Source organism: Pleurodeles waltl, chromosome 5 (genome assembly GCF_031143425.1).
Source record: "Pleurodeles waltl isolate 20211129_DDA chromosome 5, aPleWal1.hap1.20221129, whole genome shotgun sequence".
In the NCBI taxonomy this organism is placed as follows: domain Eukaryota; kingdom Metazoa; phylum Chordata; class Amphibia; order Caudata; family Salamandridae; genus Pleurodeles; species Pleurodeles waltl.
Genome location: NC_090444.1, coordinates 1,519,983,594 through 1,520,010,976, shown reverse-complemented (window position 1 = coordinate 1,520,010,976; position 27,383 = coordinate 1,519,983,594).

The following is a 27,383-nucleotide window of genomic DNA, read 5'->3' as shown; positions in this document are numbered from 1 at the left end:
CAGAGGTGCCCAATTCTGCATAAGCCAGTCTACACCGGTTCAGGGACCCCTTAGCCCCTGCCCTGGCACGAAACTGGACAAAGGAAAGGGGAGTGACCACTCCCCTGACCTGCACCTCCCCTGGGAGGTGTCCAGAGCTCCTCCAGTGTGCTCCAGACCTCTGCCATCTTGGAAACAGAGGTGCTGCTGGCACACTGGACTGCTCTGAGTGGCCAGTGCCACCAGGTGACGTCAGAGACTCCTGCTGATAGGCTCCTTCAGGTGTTAGTAGCCTATCCTCTCTCCTAGGTAGCCAAACCCTCTTTTCTGGCTATTTAGGGTCTCTGTCTCTGGGGAAACTTCAGATAACGAATGCATGAGCTCAGCCGAGTTCCTCTGCATCTCCCTCTTCACCTTCTGATAAGGAATCGACCGCTGACCGCGCTGGAAGCCTGCAAACCTGCAACATAGTAGCAAAGACGACTACTGCAACTCTGTAACGCTGATCCTGCCGCCTTCTCGACTGTTTTCCTGCTTGTGCATGCTGTGGGGGTAGTCTGCCTCCTCTCTGCACCAGAAGCTCCGAAGAAATCTCCCGTGGGTCGACGGAATCTTCCCCCTGCAACCGCAGGCACCAAAAAGCTGCATTACCAGTCCCTTGGGTCTCCTCTCAGCACGACGAGCGAGGTCCCTCGAATCCAGCGACACCGTCCAAGTGACCCCCACAGTCCAGTGACTCTTCAGCCCAAGTTTGGTGGAGGTAAGTCCTTGCCTCACCTCGCTGGGCTGCATTGCTGGGAACCGCGACTTTGCAAGCTACTCCGGCCCCTGTGCACTTCCGGCGGAAATCCTTCGTGCACAGCCAAGCCTGGGTCCACGGCACTCTAACCTGCATTGCACGACTTTCTAAGTTGGTCTCCGGCGACGTGGGACTCCTTTGTGCAACTTCGGCGAGCACCATTTCACGCATCCTCGTAGTGCCTGTTTCTGGCACTTCTCCGGGTGCTACCTGCTTCAGTGAGGGCTCTTTGTCTTGCTCGACGTCCCCTCTCTCTGCAGGTCCAATTTGCGACCTCCTGATCCGTCCTGGGCCCCAGCAGCGTCCAAAAACGCCAAACGAACGATTTGCGTGTAGCAAGGCTTGTTGGCATCCATCCGGCGGGAAAACACTTCTGCACGACTCTCCAAGGCGTGGGGGATCCATCCTCCAAAGGGGAAGTCTCTAGCCCTTGTCGTTCCTGCAGTATTCACAGTTCTTCAGTCTAGTAAGAGCTTCTTTGCACCAACCGCTGGCATTTCTTGGGCATCTGCCCATCTCCGAGCTGCTTGTGACTTTTGGACTTGGTCCCCTTGTTCCACAGGTACCCTCAGTCAGGAATCCATCGTTGTTGCATTGCTGATTTGTGTTTTCCTTGCATTTTCCCTCTAACACGACTATTTTGTCCTTAGGGGAACTTTAGTGCACTTTGCACTCACTTTTCAGGGTCTTGGGGAGGGTTATTTTTCTAACTCTCACTATTTTCTAATAGTCCCAGCGACCCTCTACAAGGTCACATAGGTTTGGGGTCCATTCGTGGTTCGCATTCCACTTTTGGAGTATATGGTTTGTGTTGCCCCTATCCCTATGTTTTCCCATTGCATCCTATTGTAACTATACATTGTTTGCACTGTTTTCTAAGACTATACTGCATATTTGTGCTATTGTGTATATATATCTTGTGTATATTTCCTATCCTCTCACTGAGGGTACACTCTAAGATACTTTGGCATATTGTCATAAAAATAAAGTACCTTTATTTTTAGTATAACTGTGTATTGTGTTTTCTTATGATATTGTGCATATGACACTAAGTGGTACTGTAGTAGCTTCACACGTCTCCTAGTTCAGCCTAAGCTGCTCTGCTAAGCTACCATTATCTATCAGCCTAAGCTGCTAGACACCCTATACACTAATAAGGGATAACTGGGCCTGGTGCAAGGTGCAAGTACCCCTTGGTACTCACTACAAGCCAGTCCAGCCTCCTACATTGGTTGTGCAGCGGTGGGATAAGTGCTTTGAGACTACTTACCACTCTTGTCATTGTACTTTTCATAAGAGAAAAATATACAAAACAAGGTCAGTGTATATACACATAGCCAAAAAGTTTTGCATTTCCTCTTTTCACTCTTTTCTAAGTGCTGAAAAGTACTTCTAAACTTTCAAAAAGTTCTTAAAAGTTTAAAAAGTTTTTTCTGTCTTTCCAAAAAGTTCTGAAAACTTTTTTCTCTTTGTCTATCACTTTAACTCTCTCTAAAAATGTCTGGCACAGGCCAAAAAGTTGAACTGTCCAAACTTGCATATGATCACCTTAGCTGGAAAGGAGCAAGGAGTCTCTGCATAGAGAGAGGTTTGAGTGTAGGGAAGAATCCTTCCTTAGAACTGTTAATTAATATGCTTAGAGTACAGGATAAGGCCATAAGTGCCCAATCTGTAGAAAAAGTAGCTAATGGTTCTCAATCTGATCCAGGGACTCCCCCAGGAAAAGGTTCAGGAAAGAAACTTCTCAGCCTGCCCATTACTAGACAGTCTAGCATAGTTGGTACAGAGGTTGAATCACATCATACTGATGATGTGCTCTCACATTATGCTGGTAGCCAAGCTGTTAGGGTGCCCCTTGTAAGGGACAGGTCTCCTTCTGTTCATTCCCATCATACCTCTGTATCTAGAAATGTCCCTCCCACCCACCCTGATGACAGATTGTTAGAAAGGGAGCTCAATAGATTGAGAGTGGAGCAAACCAGACTGAAGCTCAAGAAGCAACAGCTGGATTTGGATAGACAGTCTTTAGAAATAGAGAGGGAAAGACAGAAAATGGGTTTAGATACCCATGGTGGCAGCAGCAGTATTCCCCATAGTCATCCTGCAAAAGAGCATGATTCCAGGAATCTGCACAAGATAGTTCCCCCTTATAAGGAGGGGGATGACATTAACAAGTGGTTTGCTGCACTTGAGAGGGCCTGTGCTGTACAGGATGTCCCTCAAAAGCAGTGGGCTGCTATCCTATGGCTATCATTTAGTGGGAAGGGTAGGGATAGACTCCTTACTGTGAAAGAAAATGATGCCAATAATTTTACAGTTCTTAAGAATGCACTCCTGGATGGTTATGGCTTAACCACTGAACAGTACAGGATAAAGTTCAGAGAGACCAAAAAGGAGTCTTCACAAGACTGGGTTGATTTAATTGACCATTCAGTGAAGGCCTTGGAGGGGTGGTTACATGGCAGTAAAGTTACTGATTATGAAAGCCTGTATAACACAATCCTGAGAGAGCATATACTTAATAATTGTGTGTCTGATTTGTTGCACCAGTACCTGGTAGACTCTAATCTGACCTCTCCCCAAGAATTGGGAAAGAAGGCAGACAAATGGGTCAGAACAAGGGTGAACAGAAAAGTTCATACAGGGGGTGACAAAGATGGCAATAAGAAGAAAGAGGGTGAAAAATCTCAAGATAAGCATGGGGATAAGGGTAAAACCAAAGATCCCACTTCAAATCTTAAACACTCTTCAGAGGGTGGGGATAAAACAAATTCTTCCTCTTCTTCCCAACCTGCAAACATTAAAAAGCCTTGGTGCTTTGTGTGTAAAAACAGAGGCCATAGGCCAGGGGATAAGTCCTGTCCAGGTAAACCCCCTGAGCCTACCACCACTAATACATCAAGCTCTAGTGCCCCTAGCAGTAGTGGTACTAGTGGTGGGACTGCTGGCAACAGTCAAGCAAAGGGTGTAGTTGGGTTCACTTATGGGTCCATAGTGGAAACTGATGTAATCAGTCCCAAGACAGTTTCTGTCACACCTAGTGGCATTGGCCTTGCCACACTGGCTGCTTGTCCCCTTACAATGGATAAGTACAGGCAGACAGTTTCAATAAATGGTGTTCAGGCCTTGGCCTACAGGGACACAGGTGCCAGTTTCACTTTGGTGACTGAAAACCTAGTGCACCCTGATCAACACATCATTGGACAACAGTATAAGATTATTGATGTCCATAACTCCACTAAGTTTCTTCCCTTAGCTATAATTCAGTTTAGTTGGGGTGGAGTTACTGGCCCTAAGCAGGTGGTGGTATCACCTAGCTTACCTGTAGACTGTCTCTTAGGTAATGACCTAGAGGCCTCAGGTTGGGCTGATGTAGAGTTTTATGCCCATGCAGCCATGCTGGGCATCCCTGAGGAATTGTTCCCTCTCATTTCAAGTGAAATGAAAAAGCAAAGGAGAGAAGGCCTGAAAACTCAGGATCCCTCTCCATCAACAGGTAAAAAGGGTATCACAGTATCCCCTAACCACCCTACCATTCAGGATACTATTCCTGTGGTGGGAGAAACCTCTCCTGGGGTGGCACCTGTTCCAAGGGAATCATCAGCTGGCAAAGCTGGACTCCCTGAGGTAGAAGTACCTCTCTGTGGGATAACTAACATTGGTGACAAAAACAGCACCATTTTAGTTAACATGGAGCATCCCTCCAACCCTCCCAGAGAAACTTTAGTGCAGAAACCCTGTACTGCCTCACAACACTTAGGACAGCATCCCTGCCCTAGTGTGGAGCTCATAGGACAGTATCCCTGCCCTGCTCCAACTCAAGAGAAACAGCATCCCTGTTCTCTCTTCCAGCCAAATGGACAAAGTTTTAGTCCAGCTATGGCTTTACTGAGACAGCATCCCTGTCTGGCATTTCCATCATTACAAATAGGTTCAGTGGATAATTCCCACTGCTCTAAACTAAAACTTACTGATAGAAACTCTGAAAATACATCTTCACATTGTTGCTTAGCTAAAAAACTTCAAACAGGGTGGTTTACATCCCCACAGGGAAGTAACCATATAGTGGATGATAAAGGGAGTAACCAGTCTATTGCAGAGCTACTCTCTACTTATCACCACTTAGACAATAAAGTCTCAACTGGCCAAGGTTAGCCTTATTGTCCTTCGTTTGGGGGGGGGTTGTGTGAGAAGGTAGCCTCTTTCTAGCCTTGTTACCCCCACTTTTGGCCTGTTTGTGAGTGTATGTCAGGGTGTTTGTCACTGTTTTCACTGTCTCACTGGGATCCTGATAGCCAGGCCTCAGTGCTCATAGTGAAAACACTATGGTTTCAGTATGTTTGTTATGTGTCACTGGGATCCTGCTGGTCAGGACCCCAGTGCTCATAGGTTTGTGGCCTATATGTATGTGTCACTGGGACCCTGTCACACAGGGCCCCAGTGCTCATAGGTGTGCATGTATATGTTCCCTGTGTGGTGCCTAACTGTCTCACTGAGGCTCTGCTAACCAGAACCTCAGTGGTTATGCTCTCTCATTACTTTCAAATTGTCACTAACAGGCTAGTGACCATTTTTACCAATTTACATTGGCTTACTGGAACACCCTTATAATTCCCTAGTATATGGTACTGAGGTACCCAGGGTATCGGGGTTCCAGGAGATCCCTATGGGCTGCAGCATTTCTTTTGCCACCCATAGGGAGCTCTGACAATTCTTACACAGGCCTGCCACTGCAGCCTGAGTGAAATAACGTCCACGTTATTTCACAGCCATTTTACACTGCACTTAAGTAACTTATAAGTCACCTATATGTCTAACCTTTACCTGGTAAAGGTTAGGTGCAAAGTTACTTAGTGTGAGGGCACCCTGGCACTAGCCAAGGTGCCCCCACATTGTTCAGAGCCAATTCCCTGAACTTTGTGAGTGCTGGGACACCATTACACGCGTGCACTACATATAGGTCACTACCTATATGTAGCTTCACAATGGTAACTCCGAATATGGCCATGTAACATGTCTATGATCATGGAATTGCCCCCTCTATGCCATCCTGGCATAGTTGGCACAATCCCATGATCCCAGTGGTCTGTAGCACAGACCCTGGTACTGCCAAACTGCCCTTCCTGGGGTTTCACTGCAGCTGCTGCTGCTGCCAACCCCTCAGACAGGCAGCTGCCCTCCTGGGGTCCAGCCAGGCCTGGCCCAGGATGGCAGAACAAAGAACTTCCTCTGAGAGAGGGTGTGACACCCTCTCCCTTTGGAAAATGGTGTGAAGGCAGGGGAGGAGTAGCCTCCCCCAGCCTCTGGAAATGCTTTGTTGGGCACAGAGGTGCCCAATTCTGCATAAGCCAGTCTACACCGGTTCAGGGACCCCTTAGCCCCTGCCCTGGCACGAAACTGGACAAAGGAAAGGGGAGTGACCACTCCCCTGACCTGCACCTCCCCTGGGAGGTGTCCAGAGCTCCTCCAGTGTGCTCCAGACCTCTGCCATCTTGGAAACAGAGGTGCTGCTGGCACACTGGACTGCTCTGAGTGGCCAGTGCCACCAGGTGACGTCAGAGACTCCTGCTGATAGGCTCCTTCAGGTGTTAGTAGCCTATCCTCTCTCATAGGTAGCCAAACCCTCTTTTCTGGCTATTTAGGGTCTCTGTCTCTGGGGAAACTTCAGATAACGAATGCATGAGCTCAGCCGAGTTCCTCTGCATCTCCCTCTTCACCTTCTGATAAGGAATCGACCGCTGACCGCGCTGGAAGCCTGCAAACCTGCAACATAGTAGCAAAGACGACTACTGCAACTCTGTAACGCTGATCCTGCCGCCTTCTCGACTGTTTTCCTGCTTGTGCATGCTGTGGGGGTAGTCTGCCTCCTCTCTGCACCAGAAGCTCCGAAGAAATCTCCCGTGGGTCGACGGAATCTTCCCCCTGCAACCGCAGGCACCAAAAAGCTGCATTACCGGTCCCTTGGGTCTCCTCTCAGCACGACGAGCGAGGTCCCTCGAATCCAGCGACACCGTCCAAGTGACCCCCACAGTCCAGTGACTCTTCAGCCCAAGTTTGGTGGAGGTAAGTCCTTGCCTCACCTCGCTGGGCTGCATTGCTGGGAACCGCGACTTTGCAAGCTACTCCGGCCCCTGTGCACTTCCGGCGGAAATCCTTCGTGCACAGCCAAGCCTGGGTCCACGGCACTCTAACCTGCATTGCACGACTTTCTAAGTTGGTCTCCGGCGACGTGGGACTCCTTTGTGCAACTTCGGCGAGCACCGTTTCACGCATCCTCGTAGTGCCTGTTTCTGGCACTTCTCCGGGTGCTACCTGCTTCAGTGAGGGCTCTTTGTCTTGCTCGACGTCCCCTCTCTCTGCAGGTCCAATTTGCGACCTCCTGGTCCCTCCTGGGCCCCAGCAGCGTCCAAAAACGCCAAACGCATGATTTGCATGTAGCAAGGCTTGTTGGCGTCCATCCGGCGGGAAAACACTTCTGCACGACTCTCCAAGGTGTAAGGGATCCATCCTCCAAAGGGGAAGTCTCTAGCCCTTGTCGTTCCTGCAGTATTCACAGTTCTTCAGTCTAGTAAGAGCTTCTTTGCACCAACCGCTGGCATTTCTTGGGCATCTGCCCATCTCCGAGCTGCTTGTGACTTTTGGACTTGGTCCCCTTGTTCCACAGGTACCCTCAGTCAGGAATCCATCGTTGTTGCATTGCTGATTTGTGTTTTCCTTGCATTTTCCCTCTAACACGACTATTTTGTCCTTAGGGGAACTTTAGTGCACTTTGCACTCACTTTTCAGGGTCTTGGGGAGGGTTATTTTTCTAACTCTCACTATTTTCTAATAGTCCCAGCGACCCTCTACAAGGTCACATAGGTTTGGGGTCCATTCGTGGTTCGCATTCCACTTTTGGAGTATATGGTTTGTGTTGCCCCTATCCCTATGTTTTCCCATTGCATCCTATTGTAACTATACATTGTTTGCACTGTTTTCTAAGACTATACTGCATATTTGTGCTATTGTGTATATATATCTTGTGTATATTTCCTATCCTCTCACTGAGGGTACACTCTAAGATACTTTGGCATATTGTCATAAAAATAAAGTACCTTTATTTTTAGTATAACTGTGTATTGTGTTTTCTTATGATATTGTGCATATGACACTAAGTGGTACTGTAGTAGCTTCACACGTCTCCTAGTTCAGCCTAAGCTGCTCTGCTAAGCTACCATTATCTATCAGCCTAAGCTGCTAGACACCCTATACACTAATAAGGGATAACTGGGCCTGGTGCAAGGTGCAAGTACCCCTTGGTACTCACTACAAGCCAGTCCAGCCTCCTACAGTGACCTTGTAGAGGGTCGCTGGGACTATTAGAAAATAGTGAGAGTTAGAAAAATAACCCTCCCCAAGACCCTGAAAAGTGAGTGCAAAGTGCACTAAAGTTCCCCTAAGGACAAAGAAGTCGTGTTATAGGAATAATGCAGGAAAGACACAAACCAGCAATGCAACAACTGTGGATTTCCAATCTAGGGTACCTGTGGAACAAGGGGACCAAGTCCAAAAGTCACAAGCAAGTCGGAGATGGGCAGATGCCCAGGAAATGCCAGCTGCGGGTGCAAAGAAGCTTCCACTTGACAGAAGAAGCTGTGGTTTCTGCAGGAACGCAAAGGGCTAGAGACTTCCCCTTTGGAGGACGGATCCCTCTCGTCTTGTAGAGTCGGGCAAAAGTGTTTTCCCACCGAAAGAATGCCAACAAGCCTTGCTAGCTGCAATTAATGCAGTTAGCGTTTTTGGATGCTGCTGTGGCCCAGGAGGGACCAGGAGGTCGCAAATTGGACCAGGAGGTAGAGGGGACATCGAGCAAGACAAGGAGCCCTCTTAGCAGCAGGTAGCACCCGGAGAAGTGCCAGAAACAGGCACTACAAGGATGTGTGAAATGGTGCTCACCCGAAGTTACACAAAGGAGTCCCACGTCGCCGGAGAACAACTTAGGAGGTCGTGCAATGCAGGTTAGAGTGCCGTGGACCCAGGCTGGACTGTGCACAAAGGATTTCTGCCGGAAGTGCACAGAGGCCGGAGTAGCTGCAAAAGTCACGTTTCCCAGCAATGCAGTCTAGCGAGGTGAGGCAAGGACTTACCTCCACCAAACTTGGACTGAAGAGTCACTGGACTGTGGGGGCCACTTGGACAGAGTTGCTGGATTCGAGGGACCTCGCTCGTCGTGCTGAGAGGAGACCCAAGGGACAGGTAATGCAGCTTTTTGGTGCCTGCGGTTGCAGGGGGAAGATTCCGTCGACCCACAGGAGATTTCTTCGGAGCTTCTAGTGCAGAGTGGAGGCAGACTACCCCCACAGCATGCATCACCAGGAAAACAGTCGAGAAGGCGGCAGGATCAGCGTTACAGAGTTGCAGTAGTCGTCTTTGCTACTATGTTGCAGTTTTGCAGGCTTCCAGCGCGGTCAGCAGTCGATTCCTTGGTAGAAGGTGAAGAGAGAGATGCAGAGGAACTCGGCTGAGCTCTTGCATTCGTTATCTAAAGTTTCCCCAGAGAGAGAGACCCTAAATAGCCAGAAAAGAGGGTTTGGCTACTTAGGAGAGAGGATAGGCTAGCAACACCTGAAGGAGCCTATCACAAGGAGTCTCTGACGTCACCTGGTGGCACTGGCCACTCAGAGCAGTCCAGTGTGCCAGCAGCACCTCTGTTTCCAAGATGGCAGAGGTCTGGAGCACACTGGAGGAGCTCTGGACACCTCCCAGGGGAGGTGCAGGTCAGGGGAGTGGTCACTCCCCTTTCCTTTGTCCAGTTTCGCGCCAGAGCAGGGCTAAGGGGTCCCTGAACCGGTGTAGACTGGCTTATGCAGAATTGGGCACATCTGTGCCCAAGAAAGCATTTCCAGAGGCTGGGGGAGGCTACTCCTCCCCTGCCTTCACACCATTTTCCAAAGGGAGAGGGTGTTACAACCTCTCTCAGAGGAAGTCCTTTGTTCTGCCATCCTGGGCCAGGCCTGGCTGGACCCCAGGAGGGCAGATGCCTGTCTGAGGGGTTGGCAGCAGCAGCAGCTGCAGTGAAACCCCAGGAAGGGCAGTTTGGCAGTACCAGGGTCTGTGCTACAGACCACTGGGATCATGGGATTGTGCCAACTATGCCAGGATGGTATAGAGGGGGCAATTCCATGATCATAGACATGTTACATGGCCATATTCGGAGTTACCATTGTGAAGCTACATATAGGAAGTGACCTATATGTAGTGCACGCGTGTAATGGTGTCCCCGCACTCACAAAGTCCGGGGAATTGGCCCTGAACAATGTGGGGGCACCTTGGCTAGTGCCAGGGTGCCCTCACACTAAGTAACTTTGCACCTAACCTTTACCAGGTAAAGGTTAGACATATAGGTGACTTATAAGTTACTTAAGTGCAGTGTAAAATGGCTGTGAAATAACGTGGACGTTATTTCACTCAGGCTGCAGTGGCAGGCCTGTGTAAGAATTGTCAGAGCTCCCTATGGGTGGCAAAAGAAATGCTGCAGCCCATAGGGATCTCCTGGAACCCCAATACCCTGGGTACCTCAGTACCATATACTAGGGAATTATAAGGGTGTTCCAGTAAGCCAATGTAAATTGGTAAAAATAGTCACTAGCCTGTTAGTGACAATTTGGAAAGAAATGAGAGAGCATAACCACTGAGGTTCTGATTAGCAGAGCCTCAGTGAGACAGTTAGTCACTACACAGGTAACACATTCAGGCACACTTATGAGCACTGGGGCCCTGGTGAACAGGGTCCCAGTGACACATACAACTAAAACAACATATATACAGTGAAAAATGGGGGTAACATGCCAGTCAAGATGGTACTTTCCTATACAACCCACCCCAAACGAAGGACAATAAGACTAGCCATGACCTGATGAGTCTTCATTGTCTAAGTGGAAATATCTGGAGAGTCCATCTGCATTGGAGTGGCTACTCCCAGGTCTATGTTCCACTGTAGGGATATGGACCACCTCAACAATTTAGGATTTTCACCTTTCATTTGTTTTAGCCAAAGTAGAGGTTTGTGGTCTGTCTGAACAATGAAGTGAGTGCCAAACAGGTATGGCCTCAACTTCTTCAGAGCCCAGACCACAGCAAAGGCCTCCCTCTCTATGGCAGACCAACGCTTTTCTCTAGGGGTCAACATCCTACTAATAAAAGCAACAGGTTGATCCTGGCCCTCAGAATTAAGTTGTGATAGGACTGCCCCTACTCCTAATTCAGATGCATCAGTTTGGACATAGAATTTTTTAGAGTAACAAGGGCTTTTCAGGACAGGTGCAGAGCACATGGCCTGCTTCAGCTCCTCAAAAGCTTTCTGACAGTTTGCTGTCCATAATACCTTTTTAGGCATTTTCTTGGATGTGAGGTCATTAAGAGGGGCTGCAATGGAGCCATAGTTCTTAATGAACCTCCTGTAATACCCAGTGAGACCTAGGAAGGCTCTCACCTGAGTCTGAGTGGTAGGGGGAACCCAATCAATAATTGTTTGGATTTTCCCCTGAATTGGTGCAATCTGTTCCCCACCAACAAGGTGTCCCAGATAAACCACCTTCCCCTGCCCTATCTGGCACTTTGAAGTTTTGATAGTGAGGCCTGCCTTCTGCAGGGCCTCCAAAACTTTCCATAGGTGGACCAGGTGATCATCCCAGCTGGAGCTAAAGACTGCTATATCGTCTAAATATGCTGCACTGAAAGCTTCCAGCCCTTGCAGGACTGTGTTCACCAACCTTTGAAAAGTGGCAGGTGCATTTTTCAAACCAAAAGGCATTACAGTAAACTGGTAATGTCCTAGAATGGTTAAAAATGCAGTTTTAGGTTGAGCATCTTCTGACAATTTGATCTGCCAATACCCTGCAGTCAAATCAAAAGTGCTTAGATACTTGGCAGATGCCAGTGTATCTATGAGCTCATCTGCCCTGGGTATAGGGTGAGCATCAGTTTTGGTTACCAGGTTGAGACCTCTATAGTCTACACAAAACCGCATTTCCTTCTTTCCATCTTTGGAATGGGGTTTTGGTACAAGTACCACAGGAGAAGCCCATGGACTTTCAGAGTGCTCAACCACTCCTAGTTCTAACATTTTCTGCACCTCTTGCTTTATGCAGTCCCTGACATGGTCAGGCTGCCTATAGATCTTACTTTTGACAGGTAAACTGTCTCCAGTATCGATAGTGTGCTCACACCAAGAAGTGGTACCTGGCACAGTAGAGAAGAGTTCAGAGAATTGATCTAGGAGATTTATGCAATGGTCTTTCTGCTCAGCAGTAAGACAATCAGCCAAAACTACACCTTCCACAAGAGCATCTTGTTCTGTGGAAGAGAAGAGATCAGGTAGAGGATCACTGTCTTCTTCCTGTCCCTCATCAGTTGCCATGAGACGGTGAGATCAGCCTTGTCATAGTAGGGTTTCAGGCGGTTGACATGGAGCACCCTAAGGGGACTCCTGGCAGTGCCTAAGTCAACTAAATAGGTGACTTCTCCCTTCTTTTCAACAATTGTGTGGGGTCCACTCCATTTATCTTGGAGTGCTCTTGGGGCCACAGGCTCCAAGACCCACACTTTCTGCCCTGGTTGGTACTGAACCAAAACAGCCTTCTGATCATGCCATTGCTTCTGGAGCTCTTGGCTGGCCTGAAGGTTTTTGCTGGCCTTTTTCATGTACTCAGCCATCCTTGATCTGAGGCCAAGTACATAATCCACAATATCCTGCTTAGGAGTTTTTAAAGGTTGTTCCCAACCCTCCTTTACAAGTGTGAGTGGACCCCTAACAGGGTGTCCAAAAAGAAGTTCAAATGGGCTGAAGCCCACTCCTTTCTGGGGTACCTCCCAGTAGGCAAAAAGGAGGCATGGTAGAAGGATATCCCATCTCCTGCGGAGTTTTTCAGGGAGACCCATAATCATGCCTTTGAGAGTTTTATTAAATCTCTCCACCAGTCCATTTGTTTGTGGATGATAGGGTGTTGTGAACTTGTAAGTTACACCACACTCCTTCCACATGGCCTTTAAGTATGCAGACATGAAATTGCTTCCCCTGTCTGATACTACTTCCTTTGGGAAGCCCACTCTGGAAAATATTCCCAGGAGGGCCTTTGCCACTGCAGGTGCTGTAGTGGTCCTTAAAGGAATTGCTTCAGGGTATCTTGTGGCATGGTCCACTACCACCAAGATAAATCTATTGCCTGAAGCAGTCGGAGGGTCAATGGGGCCAACTATGTCAACCCCTACCCTTTCAAAGGGAACCCCAACCACAGGCAGTGGAATAAGGGGTGCCTTTGGGGTGCCACCTGTCTTGCCACTGGCTTGACAGGTTTCACAGGACTTACAAAAATCTTTTGTGTCCTCAGACATCCTAGGCCAATGAAACAAGGGAACATGCCTGTCCCAAGTTTTCATTTGCCCTAGATGCCCAGCTAGGGGAATGTCGTGTGCTAGAGTTAGGAGGAAGTTTCTGTACTCCTGAGGAATCACTAATCTCCTGGCAGCTCCAGGTTTTGGATCCCTATGCTCAGTGTACAAGAGGTTGTCCTCCCAGTAAACTCTGTGAGAGTCACTGACATCCCCATTAGCCTGTTTGACAGCTTGCTGTCTGAGACCCTCTAATGTGGGACAGGTTTGCTGTGCCACACTCAGCTCCTCCCTGGCAGGCCCCCCTTCACCCAAAAGCTCAGCAGTGTCTGCTTCAAGCTCCTCTGGTGTAGGTTCTGCACAGGGAGGGAATTCTTCTTCCTCAGAAGTAGAATCCACTGTAGAGGGAGGGATAGTAGGAAGTGGTTTGCTTCTACTAGCCCTAGCTTTAGGGAGCACTTGGTCCATTGTTCCAGGATCCAAGCTTCCCTGTCCTTTTTGCTTTTTGGCCTGAGCCCTTGTCAAAGCAACAATATGCCCTGGGATGCCCAGCATTGCTGCATGGGCCTCCAACTCCACATCTGACCAAGCTGATGTCTCCAAATCATTTCCTAGTAGACAGTCTACAGGTAAATCTGTGGCTACCACAACTTTCTTTGGACCAGTAACCCCCCCCCCCCCAGTTGAGATTAACAACAGCCATGGGGTGGCTAAGTGTGTTGTTGTGACCATCGGTTACTTGGTACTGGTGACCAAGTAGGTGTTGTTCAGGGTGGACCAGTTTCTCTATGACCATAGTCACACTGGCACCAGTGTCCCTGTAGGCCTGAACCTCAACACCATTTATTAGGGGTAGCTGCTTGTACTTATCCATATTAAGGGGACAAGCAACTAAGGTGGCTAAATCAATAGCCCCCTCAAAGACTAACACAGCCTCTGTGGCCTCCCTAACAAGGCCAACCCCAACTAAGTTACCAATAGTGAGCCCAGCTACTCCCTTGGATTGGCTATTAGTAGGTTTGCTCCCACCACCACTGCTATTAGTAGGGACACTAGGGGTAGCAGTAGGGGTTGTAGTGGTAGGAGCATTGGTGCTTTTCTTTGGACAACTGGGATCTGTTGTCCAATGGCCTTTTATTTTACATAAATAGCACCATGGTTTCTTTTCCTTGTTCTGATTAAAAGAGGATTTGGGCCCACCACCCCTACCAGAGTGTTTTTGTGGGCCTGATGAATACTCATTTTTAGATTTGTCCCCACCCTTGTCAGAAGACTTACCATCCTTCTTTTTGTTGCCATCTTTGTCACCCCCTGTATGAACTTTTCTGTTCACCCTTGTTCTGACCCATTTGTCTGCCTTCTTTCCCAATTCTTGGGGAGAGGTCAGATCAGAGTCCACCAAGTACTGGTGCAACAAATCAGACACACAATTATTAAGAATATGCTCTTTCAGGATTAAGTTATACAGGCTATCATAATCAGTAACTTTACTGCCATGTAACCACCCCTCCAAGGCCTTCACTGAATGGTCAATGAAATCAACCCAGTCTTGTGAAGACTCCTTTTTGGTCTCTCTGAACTTTATCCTGTACTGTTCAGTGGTTAAGCCATAACCATCCAGGAGTGCATTCTTAAGAACTTGGAAATTATTGGCATCATTTTCTTTCACAGTAAGGAGCCTATCCCTACCTTTTCCACTAAATGATAGCCATAGGATAGCAGCCCACTGCCTTTGAGGGACATCCTGTACAACACAGGCCCTCTCAAGTGCAGCAAACCACTTGTTAATGTCATCCCCCTCCTTATAAGGGGGAACTATCTTGTGCAGATTCCTGGAATCATGCTCTTTTGCAGGATGACTATGGGGAATACTGCTGCTGCCACCATGGGTATCTAAACCCAACTTCTGTCTTTCCTTCTCTAGTTCAAAAGACTGTCTATCCAAATCCAGCTGTTGCTTTTTAAGCTTCAGTCTGGTTTGTTCCACCCTCAACTTATTGAGTTCCCTCTCTAACATTCTGTCATCAGGGTTGGTGGGATGGACATTCCTAGATACAGAGGTATGATGGGAATGAACAGAAGGATACCTGTCCCTTACAGAAGCCACCCTAACAGCTTGGCTAACAGAAACATTACTACCAGTATGGTGAGAATAAATGCTTTTGCTATGATGTGAGACAACACTATTTGTATGGTGTGGCTCATCATCATTACCAACTATGCTAGACTGTCTAGTAATGGGCAGGCTAGGAAGTTTCTTTCCTGAATCTTTTCCTGGGGGAGTCCCTGAATCAGATTGGGAACTATTAGGTACTTTTTCAACAGATGGGGCACTTATAGCCTTATCTTGTTCTCTAAGCATGTTAAGTAACAATTCCAAGGAAGGATTCTTCCCTACACTCAAACCTCTCTCTACACAGAGACTCTTTGCTCCTTTCCAGCTAAGGTGGTCATATGCAAGTTTGGACAGATCAACATTTTGGCCTGTGCCAGACATTTTTAGAGAGAGTTAAAGTGATAGAAAAAGAGAAAAAAGTTTTCAGAGCTTTTTAGAAAGACAGAAAAAAAACTTTTTAAACTTTTAAGAACTTTTTGAAAGTTTAGAAGTACTTTTCAGCACTTAGAAAAGAGTGAAAAGAGGAAATGCAAAACTTTTTGGCTATGTGTATATACACTGACCTTGTTTTGTATATTTTTCTCTTATGAAAAGTACAATGACAAGAGTGGTAAGTAGCTCCAAAGCACTTATCCCACCACTGCACAACCAATGTAGGAGGCTGGACTGGCTTGTAGTGAGTACCAAGGGGTACTTGCACCTTGCACCAGGCCCAGTTATCCCTTATTAGTGTATAGGGTGTCTAGCAGCTTAGGCTGATAGATAATGGTAGCTTAGCAGAGCAGCTTAGGCTGAACTAGGAGACGGGTGAAGCTACTACAGTACCACTTAGTGTCATATGCACAATATCATAAGAAAACACAATACACAGTTATACTAAAAATAAAGGTACTTTATTTTTATGACAATATGCCAAAGTATCTTAGAGTGTACCCTCAGTGAGAGGATAGGAAATATACACAAGATATATATACACAATAGCAAAAATATGCAGTATAGTCTTAGAAAACAGTGCAAACAATGTATAGTTACAATAGGATGCAATGGGGAAACATAGGGATAGGGGCAACACAAACCATATACTCCAAAAGTGGAATGCGAACCACGAATGGACCCCAAACCTGTGTGACCTTGTAGAGGGTCGCTGGGACTATTAGAAAATAGTGAGAGTTAGAAAAATTACCCTCCCCAAGACCCTGAAAAGTGAGTGCAAAGTGCACTAAAGTTCCCCTAAGGACAAAGAAGTCGTGTTAGAGGAATAATGCAGGAAAGACACAAACCAACAATGCAACAACTGTGGATTTCCAATCTAGGGTACCTGTGGAACAAGGGGACCAAGTCCAAAAGTCACAAGCAAGTCGGAGATGGGCAGATGCCCAGGAAATGCCAGCTGCGGGTGCAAAGAAGCTTCCACTGGACAGAAGAAGCTGCGGTTTCTGCAGGAACGCAAAGGGCTAGAGACTTCCTCTTTGGAGGACGGATCCGACTCGCCTTGTAGAGTTGTGCAGAAGTGTTTTCCCGCCAAAAGAATGCCAACAAGCCTTGCTAGCTGCAATTCGTGCGGTTAGCATTTTTGGATGCTGTTGTGGCCCAGGAGGGACCAGGAGGTCGCAAATTGGACCAGGAGGTAGAGGGGACGTCGAGCAAGACAAGGAACCCTCTTAGCAGCAGGTAGCACCCGGAGAAATGCCAGAAACAGGCACTACGAGGATGTGTGAAATGGTGCTCACCCGAAGTTCCACAAAGGAGTCCCACGTCGCCGGAGAACAACTTAGGAGGTCGTGCAATGCAGGTTAGAGTACCGTGGACCCAGGCTGGCCTGTGCACAAAGGATTTCTGCCGGAAGTGCACGGAGGCCGGAGTAGCTGCAAAAGTCGCTGTTCCCAGCAATGCAGTCTAGCGAGGTGAGGCAAGGACTTACCTCCACCAAACTTGGACTGAAGAGTCACTGGACTGTGGGGGCCACTTGGACAGAGTTGCTGGATTCGAGGGACCTCGCTCGTCATGCTGAGAGGAGACCCAAGGGACCGGTAATGCAGCTTTTTGGTGCCTGCGGTTGCAGGGGGAAGATTCCGTCGACCCACGGGAGATTTCTTCGGAGCTTCTAGTGCAGAGAGGAGGCAGACTACCCCCACAGCATGCACCACCAGGAAAACAGTCGAGAAGGCGGCAGGATCAGCGTTACAGAGTTGCAGTAGTCGTCTTTGCTACTATGTTGCAGTTTTGCAGGCTTCCAGCGCGGTCAGCAGTCGATTCCTTGGTAGAAGGTGAAGAGAGAGATGCAGAGGAACTCGGCTGAGCGTTGCATTCGTTATCTAAAGTTTCCCCAGAGACAGAGACCCTAAATAGCCAGAAAAGAGGGTTTGGCTACTTAGGAGAGAGGATAGGCTAGCAACACCTGAAGGAGCCTATCACAAGGAGTCTCTGACGTCACCTGGTGGCACTGGCCACTCAGAGCAGTCCAGTGTGCCAGCAGCACCTCTGTTTCCAAGATGGCAGAGGTCTGGAGCACACTGGAGTAGCTCTGGACACTCCCCTTTCCTTTGTCCAGTTTCGCGCCAGAGCAGGGCTAAGGGGTCCTCTGAACCGGTGTAGACTGGCTTATGCAGAATTGGGCACATCTGTGCCCAAGAAAGCATTTCCAGAGGCTGGGGGAGGCTACTCCTCCCCTGCCTTCACACCATTTTCCAAAGGGAGAGGGTGTAACACCCTCTCTCAGAGGAAGTCCTTTGTTCTGCCATCCTGGGCCAGGCCTGGCTGGACCCCAGGAGGGCAGATGCCTGTCTGAGGGGTTGGCAGCAGCAGCAGCTGCAGTGAAACCCCAGGAAGGGCAGTTTGGCAGTACCAGGGTCTGTGCTACAGACCACTGGGATCATGGGATTGTGCCAACTATGCCAGGATGGTATAGAGGGGGCAATTCCATGATCATAGACATGTTACATGGCCATATTCGGAGTTACCATTGTGAAGCTACATATAGGAAGTGACCTATATGTGTTGCACACGTGTAATGGTGTCCCCGCACTCACAAAGTCCGGGGAATTGGCCCTGAACAATGTGGGGGCACCTTGGCTAGTGCCAGGGTGCCCTCACACTAAGTAACTTTGCACCTAACCTTTACCAGGTAAAGGTTAGACATATAGGTGACTTATAAGTTACTTAAGTGCAGTGTAAAATGGCTGTGAAATAACGTGGACGTTATTTCACTCAGGCTGCAGTGGCAGGCCTGTGCAAGAATTGTCAGAGCTCCCTATGGGTGGCAAAAGAAATGCTGCAGCCCATAGGGATCTCCTAGAACCCCAATACCCTGGGTACCTCAGTACCATATACTAGGGAATTATAAGGGTGTTCCAGTAAGCCAATGTAAATTGGTAAAAATAGTCACTAGCCTGTTAGTGACAATTTGGAAAGAAATGAGAGAGCATAACCACTGAGGTTCTGATTAGCAGAGCCTCAGTGAGACAGTTAGTCACTACACAGGTAACACTTTCAGGCACACTTATGAGCACTGGGGCCCTGGTGAACAGGGTCCCAGTGACACATACAACTAAAACAACATATATACAGTGAAAAATGGGGGTAACATGCCAGGCAAGATAGTACTTTCCTACAAGAGACACCACAGTCAACTACCAAGCATCCACAGGCACACAATACCAATACCCACAGAACTTCCATGCACCTCACACAACACACCACTAAATAGCATCCCACCTATCACTACACACTCCACCCCACACATCATCCACACCACCCCATGGCACCTCAAAGACACCCCAGGTTCTCAGATGATGAACTCAGGGTCATGGTGGAGGAAATTGTACGAGTAGAGCCCCAGCTGTTCGGGACACAGGTGCAGCACACCACCATTGCCAGGAAGATGGAGCTATGGAGCAGAATAGTCGACAGGGTCAACGCTGTGGGACAGCACCCAAGAAATAGGGACGACATCAGGAAGCGGTGGAACGTCCTACGGGGGAAGGTGCGTTCCATGGTATTAAGGCACAACATCGTGGTACAGCGGACTGGCGGCGGACCCCCACCTCCTCCCCCAGAATTTACAACATGGGAGGAGCAAGTCTTGAACATCCTGCATCCTGAGGGCCTCGCAGGAGTCGGTGGAGGAATGGACTCTGGTAAGTCTCATCTTCACGACTTCATCCCCCCCACCCCACCTGCATGCCAACTCAGACCCCCACCCTCACCCCCACCCCCATCACAACTACCCCTTGCAAATGTCTCACCATCACAACCCACCCATCCCAAAACTTAGCCCTGCATGCGGCCCCAAAGCATGGACACCCATCACCAAAGCATGCCCAATGCACATACCCATCACCCCCCCCCAAAACACTGTCACAACAGCCCCCACAAAGGAATGCCAGAACTGGGGTACATGGGCACCCACCCATTGCACGCCATTGGCACACACAGAAGCAATAACCATACTTTTATACCCCTGCAGGACCCGAACGCCAGGTCACCGCGCAGGAGGGTCCACAAATGTCCACTCCATCCCCAGAAGAGGCCCACAGTGATGACAGCAGCTCTGTCTCCCTGAATCTAGATGAACAGCCCGGTCAATCGGGGACCTCTGGACAGTCGGTTCCCCTCAGACAGTCACAGGCCACAGCAGACCTTCCCCTCTCTGGGAACACCAGCACAGCACCCACCCAGCGGGCCCATACCTCTGTCCCCAGGACACGTCAATCAGCGGTGTGTCCACCACTACAGGGAACCCAGGCTAACCCACCACCCCAACAACAACAGGGACCTGGGGGCAGTGGTAGTGGGCACACGGTCCAGGGGACGGAGGCCCAGGGAAACAGGGGAACTGGGAGGGCTGCTGTGCGACAGGGGGGGGACAGGCGAAGGGAACCCACTCTCCACGAGGCCTTCTCCTCCATCATGGGAGCATACCACCGCTCCCAGGAGACGATGGCGACGGTCCTGGCCAGGTTTCAGGAAATCCAGCTTCTGCAGGAGCAACAGTATATGGGGTTCAGGGAGGAACTAAGAAACATCAGTTCCGCCATGGGTACCATCGTAGTGGCCCTGAATGAGTTAATCAGCACATTGCGGAACACTGTGGCACCTCAAAGGGCCCCTGTCACTAGCATGGACCAAGAACTGGCTACCACCTCCGCCGGCACTAGTGGACAGGAGGCCCCGACACAAGACCAACAGGCCACCGGAACCCCACCCCCTGCAGAAGGAGAACCACCTCGCAAGCGGGCCCTGAGATCCAGGAAGAAGACAGAGTAACATGTTAAGACCCCCGCCAGCAAAGGATACCGCCCTGATTGTCATCCCACTGTCCCACATTGTCACCCTGTCCAACCTTAAACTGCCCCTGCTCCACTTCCCACAGGCATTTGGACAATGCACCTGTGAACCTGATAGTCTGGACTCTGCCATGGACAATCCTCCACCATCACCCCTCACCGATTTGCAACCACCCATCCAAATTAGAGCACTTGAATAAACACACTTATTGCACATAAACAATCTGGAGTCTGTCTGTGATTTTAACAAATGTATTAGACATGACAGTGCCAAATTTTTTATTCACATTGTGATGCCAACAAACCGCTGTCACACAGCTGTAGTCCATGGGGAAACAAAGCAGATGTCACGCAGTGGGGCCCACAGCTCTGAAAACGGAAGGGAAAGTGACAACACAGTTACCATACACTGGGGGAAAAAGTCAGACAGTAGAGAGGTAGGAGTCTTTAAGTAAATGTAATATGCCGGTGTGTACTCTTACCTGTGTGTCACTGAAAATATTGCTCTATTACTGTGTTCCTGTTGTCTATGTCGTCCTCTTCGGCTTCCTCTTGTTCACTCTCCACAGCCTCCACAGCTGCTACAACACTACCATCTGGACCATCCTCCTGCAGAAAAGGCACCTGGCGGCGCAAAGCCAGGTTGTGAAGCATACAGCAGGCCACGATGATCTGGCACACCTTCTTTGGTGAGTACATTAGGGATCCACCTGTCATATGGAGTCACCTGAACCTGGCCTTCAGGAGGCCAATGGTGCGTTCGATCACCCTCCTAGTCCGCCCATGGGCCTCATTGTAGCGTTCCTCTGCCCTGGTCCTGGGATTCCTCACTGGGGTCAGTAGCCAGGACAGGTTGGGGTAACCAGAGTCCCCTAATAGCCACACCCGGTGCCTCTGGAGTTGGATGCTGCTATTCCGCAGGATGTAGGCGTCATGCACTGAGCCAGGGAACTTGGCATTAACATGGGAGATGTACTGGTCTGCCAAACAGACCATCTGTACATTCATCGAATGATAACTTTTCCTGTTCCTGTACACCTGTTCACTCCTGCTGGGGGGGACCAAAGCCACATGGGTCCCATCAAGGCACCTATGATGTTGGGGATATGTCCAAGGGCATAGAAATCACCCTTCACTATAGGCAAATCCACCACCTCAGGGAAAACGATGTAGCTCCGCATGTGTTTCAGCAGGGCAGACAGCACTCTGGACAACACCTTGGAAAACATAGGCTGGGACATCCCTGATGATATCGCCACTGTTGTTTGAAATGACCCACTTGCTAGGAAATGGAGTACTGACAGCACCTGCACTAGAGGGGGGATCCCTGTGGGTTGGCGGATGGGTGACATCAGGTCTGCCTCCAGCTGGGCACACAGTTCATGTATAGTGGCTCGGTCAAGCCTGTATGTCAGAATGACATGTCGTTCCTCCATTGTCGACAGGTCCACCAGCGGTCTGTACACGGGAAGATTCCTCCATCTCCTCGCATTGCCCAGCGGACGGTGCCTAGGAAGGACAACAGCGAGCACAGAGTCATTCAACCCACAGGTACGTTCCCACAGCTTGCGCACAACACGATTCACTATGCATTGAATGGTTTGTATGAGTGTTGAGGAAAGGCCTAGGTATGTGTGACGCAGTAGAAATTAAGCCATGTGGGCCCTTGAAATGGCGGCTGCCTGACCTGTAAAGTGTGACAATGGGATGTGAGGTCAATGCGCTGGCGTGGCACACCGTGGCGGTAGGCGGTCGAAGACCGCAGCGCTAAGCCGCATTGGTTAACATAGAACCCTATGGGTTTCACGAGCCAATGACGATGTGCGCCGCAGTACGCACCGCCGCGGGTGTGACCGCCATTTTCTATCTACTTAATCACTCGATACCTGATCTTCCACAGGAGAGGACCTACACTGCAAGTGCTGCTGTGACCTCGGTCTGGAAGAGACAATGGCTGCTGCGACTGGGGAAAGGGCCCCTGCCTTCACTTCTGAAGAATTGGAGAAACTCGTGGATGGGGTCCTCCCCCAGTATGCGCTACTCTACTGTCCTCCAGACCAACAGGTAAGTACACTGGGACCATGCTTTGTGGGCAATGCCTGGGTTGAGTCGGGTGGATGAAAGATGGTGGGGAGGGGAGCGATTGAGGCATGCATCAGACGACAGATGAGAGCATTGGCCACATGGCAAGGGTGGGGATGGGGGGCCACTCACATCAAGCATGCAGAAGGTGATGATTTTCTTTTCTCCCCCTGTACATGTCACATAGGTCAGCGCCCACCAGAAAGTCGCACCCACTGCCGGAAGAGGTGGGAGGACATCCGATGCGGGAGCAGGAAGACGGCGGAGGCTCTGCTGGGGATGGCCTCCCAACGTAGGAGGGGTGCCAGTCGTCAATTGAACCCCCTGATGTCCCAGATCCTGGCGGTGGCCTACCCCGATTTGGATGGGCGCGTGAGGACATCACAGCAGACACAAGGGGGTGAGTACACTCTCATTCTGGTGACTTTGCGCGCAGTGGAGGTGTCTGGGTGGGGGAGGTGGGCTGTGGGTATCCCTAGGCCAGGGCGATTTCTGTAGGCTAGGCCCCTCCGAAAGGCATGGCCCTGTGCCCCCACCCCCCACCTCTGTAGGGTGCCAAGTACAGCTATTCAATGGCCTGTGTCATCTATGTGTGCAGTTGTCGTCCAGAGGCTTGTAGGCCATGTCCCACTGATTGAGTAGTGGACCCCAAGTGTGCAGCGTAGTGCAGGGGGCTTCTGTGTCTGTCCTCTCCGCCAACGGTGTCGCCTATGCATGCACTCAACATGTCTTTCTTTCTCCCCCCCCCTTTTTTGTGGTCTTCCTGTTCATGTGTGCATTAGCATCATCAGGCGGAGGAGAAGTGGCATCGGAGCACGAGGGAGCTGCATCCCACATGGTCCTGGAGGGCCATGCAACGGACTCTGAGTACACCAGTGGGACGGAAGGCGAGGGGAGCTCCACAGCGGGGACTCGTGCTGATGTCAGTGGCAGCGACTCGTCCTCTGAAGGGAGCTCCCTTGTGGTGGCGGCAACATCCGTGCCCCCCGCAACAACAGGTACAGCCGCCACCCAGCGCACCAGCACCGCCCTCCCAGCAGCCCCTCAGCGTTTGCCCCGGGCCAGCTCACCCAGGAAGGGGGGCATCTCCTTCGCCCCAGGCACCTCAGGCCCTGCCCCTGTCACCCCTGCTGCCCTCAGTGAGGAGGTCATTGACCTCCTGAGGACCATCATTGTTGGGCAGTCTACCCTTTTGAATGCCATCCAGGGTGTAGAAAGGGAGGTGCACCGGAGTAATGCATACCTGGAGGGCATTCATTCGGGTCAGGCTGCCCATCAGCGATCGTTCAACGCTCTGGCCTCAGCACTGACGGCAGCAATTGTCCCTGTCTCTAGCCTCCCCCCTCCAACTTCCTCCACCCAGACCCAATCCCCTGTACCTCTGCCTATCCCAGACACACCTACAGACCAGCCTGCACACACCTCAACACCCAAGGGAAGCTCATCCAGACATAAGCACCACACATCACACGAGCATTCACACAAGCAACATCCACATGCAGACACACCAACACCCACTGCCTCCACTGTGTCCCCCTCCTCCTCGTCCCCCTCCTCCCTCCCTGTGACGTCTCCACTCACACTTGCATGCACAACATCTTCAGCCACTACGTCCATCACCAGCACACCCACCAGAACACTCCGCACACGTGCAGTCACCACCCCCACTACCATTTACACGTCCCCTGTGTCCTCTCCCAGTGTGTCTGTCACCCCCTCTTCCAAAACACACAAACGCAGGCAGCCACCCACCCAACAGCCATCCACCTCACGACAGCCTCCAGGCCAAGCACCTGCACCCAAAGACACCAGACTTCACACTCCTAGAACCACATCCTCTTCCTTCACTCCCATACCCGCTACACCTAGCCGTCCCTCTCTTTCCAAATTGATTTTCCTTTCCAAACTTGACCTCTTTCCAACAACTCCCCCACCCCGTCCATCTCATAAGACTGCAATCAGCACCTAAGCCACCACCAGACCAGGACCTATCAAGACTGTTGTCCAAGGACTGTGGAGTCCCCCACCCTCAAGGGCAACTAGCTCTGCTAGGAGCCAAGGCACGGCCAGCCCACCCCCGGAAAAACACCCAAAGATTAACAGTGCCTGGCGCGAGAGGCCAAGGACACCAGAGACAAAAATCCCTACCCTGGCTCCGGCTGGAAGTGGGGTGCCACCTGGCACACCGCCAAAGGTGGGAAAGGGCCACAGACGACCAGGGAAGGGTGGGAAGGGCAGCACGCCCGACAAGTCCGGCAGCAGGCCAGCTGCCCAGGAGGGCCCCACCAGCCCCATCCCAGGTGTGCAGGAGGACACCCAGAGGCCCGGTACGGCAGCCCAGGAGGGCCCCGCCAGCCACAGCCCAGCTGCCCAGGAGGGCCCTGCCAGCCACAGCCCAGCTGCCCAGGAGGGCCCCGCCAGCCACAGCCCAGCTGGGCAATGAAGGAGCGCCAGCCACAGCCCAGCTGCCCAGGAAGGAGCGCCAACTCAAGCACCGCTGAACATGGCAAGGACTGCCAAGGCAAGCACCGCTGAACAGGGCAAGGACCGCCAAGGCAAGCACCGCTGAACAGGGCAAGCACCGCTGAACAGGGCAAGGACCGCTGAACAGGGCAAGGACCGCCAAGGCAAGGACCGCTGAACAGGGCAAGGACCGCCAAGGCAAGCACCGCTGAACAGGGCAAGCACCGCTGAACAGGGCAAGGACCACCAAGGCAAGCACCGCTGAACAGGGCAAGGACCGCCAAGGCAAGCACTGCTGAACATGGCAAGGACCGCCAAGGCAAGCACCGCTGAACAGGGCAAGCACCGCTGAACAGGGCAAGGACCGCTGAACAGGGCAAGCATCGCTGCACTGGGCCCTTCATCTCAAGCACCGCTCCACTGGGCCCTTCATCTCAAGCCCCGCTCCGCTGGGCACCGCCGTCTCAAGCACCGCTGAACTGGGCACCGCCGTCTCAAGCACCGCTGAACTGGGCCCTTCATCTCAAGCACCGCTCCGCTGGGCACCGCCGTCTCAAGCACGCTGCACTGTGCCCTTCATCTCAAGCACCGCTGCACTGGGCCCTTCATCTCAAGCCACGCTGCACTGTGCCCTTCATCTCAAGCACCGCTGCACTGGGCCCTTCATCTCAAGCACCGCTCCGCTGGGCACCGCCGTCTCAAGCACCGCTGCACTGGGCCCTTCATCTCAAGCACCGCTGCACTGGGCCCTTCATCTCAAGCACCGGTCCGCTGGGCACCGCCGTCTCAAGCACCGCTGCACTGGGCCCTTCATCTCAAGCACCGCTGAACTGGGCCCTTCAACTCAAGCACCGCTGCACTGGGCCCTTCATCTCAAGCACCGCTGCACTGGGCCCTTCATATAAAGCACCGCTCCGCTGGGCACCGCCGTCTCAAGCACCGCTGAACTGGGCCCTTCATCTCAAGCACCGCTCCGCTGGGCACCGCCGTCTCAAGCACCGCTGCACTGGGCCCTTCATCTCAAGCACCGCTCCGCTGGGCACCGCCGTCTCAAGCACCGCTGCACTGGACCGTTCATCTCAAGCACTGCTCCGCTGGGCACCGCCCTCTCAAGCACCGCTGCACTGGGCCCTTCATCTCAAGCACCGCTGCACTGGGCCCTTCATCTCAATTACCGCTCCGCTGGGCACCGCCGTCTCAAGCACCGCTGAACAGGGCACCGCCGTCTCAAGCACCGCTGAACTGGGCCCTTCATCTCAAGCACCGCTCCGCTGGGCACCGCCGTCTCAAGCACCGCTGCACTAGGCCCTTCATCTCAAGCATCGCTGCACTGGGCCCTTCATCTCAAGCACCGCTCCGCTGGGCACCGCCGTCTCAAGCACCGCTGAACAGGGCACCGCCGTCTCAAGCACTGCTGAACTGGGCCCTTCATCTCAAGCACCGCTCCACTGGGCACCGCCGTCTCAAGCACCGCTGCACTGGGCCCTTCATCTCAAGCACCGCTGAACTGGGCCCTTCATCTCATGCAGCGCTGGCCCATTGGCGGAAGGGGCAGTGCCGCATCTGTGTCGGGCAGGGCTGCACGAAGCACTCTGGGCACCAGTCCCCCTCCAGAACCAGTGGACACTGTCATCCACTTGAAAGACTGTGGCTTTCACTCCCCAGGATGTAACAGTGGGCAAACCACCCACTGTAGAGACTTGAGAGACTGTGGCTTTGCACTCCCCAGGATTGTACAGTGGGCAAGCCACCCACTGAATGGACTTGAGAGACTTTTGCTTTGCACTCCCCAGGATGGTACAGTGGGCAAGCCACCCACTGTATGGACTTGAGAGACTGTGGCTTTGCACTCCCCAGGATGGTACAGTGGGCAAACCACCCACTGTATGGACTTGAGAGACTGTGGCTTTGCACTCCCCATGATGGGACAGTGGCCATGGAGGCCCCTCATGGATCTGGCGTTGTGTACTCATGTGGCTGAGGTGCCCCCCCCTTCCCTTCCCCCTGAGGTGCCTGTAGTTTTTCTATCTGATGCCCCTGCAGTGTTCTCTCCGTTGGTGTCAGGTATCCTGTGTGGGCCTTGCCCATGTGATTTGGGCCCAGTGGTCCACGGAAAATGACTGCTAAAATTATCGGACTTTTAATATTTATGTATATATTAGTTTTAAATGTGTGATATTTTTATATGCCGATAATACAATATATTTGACTGTTTATGATCATTTCCTTTTTGTCTTTGCATTCTTCCGGGGGGTTTGGGGGTTGTAACAGTGATGTATTGCTATGCATT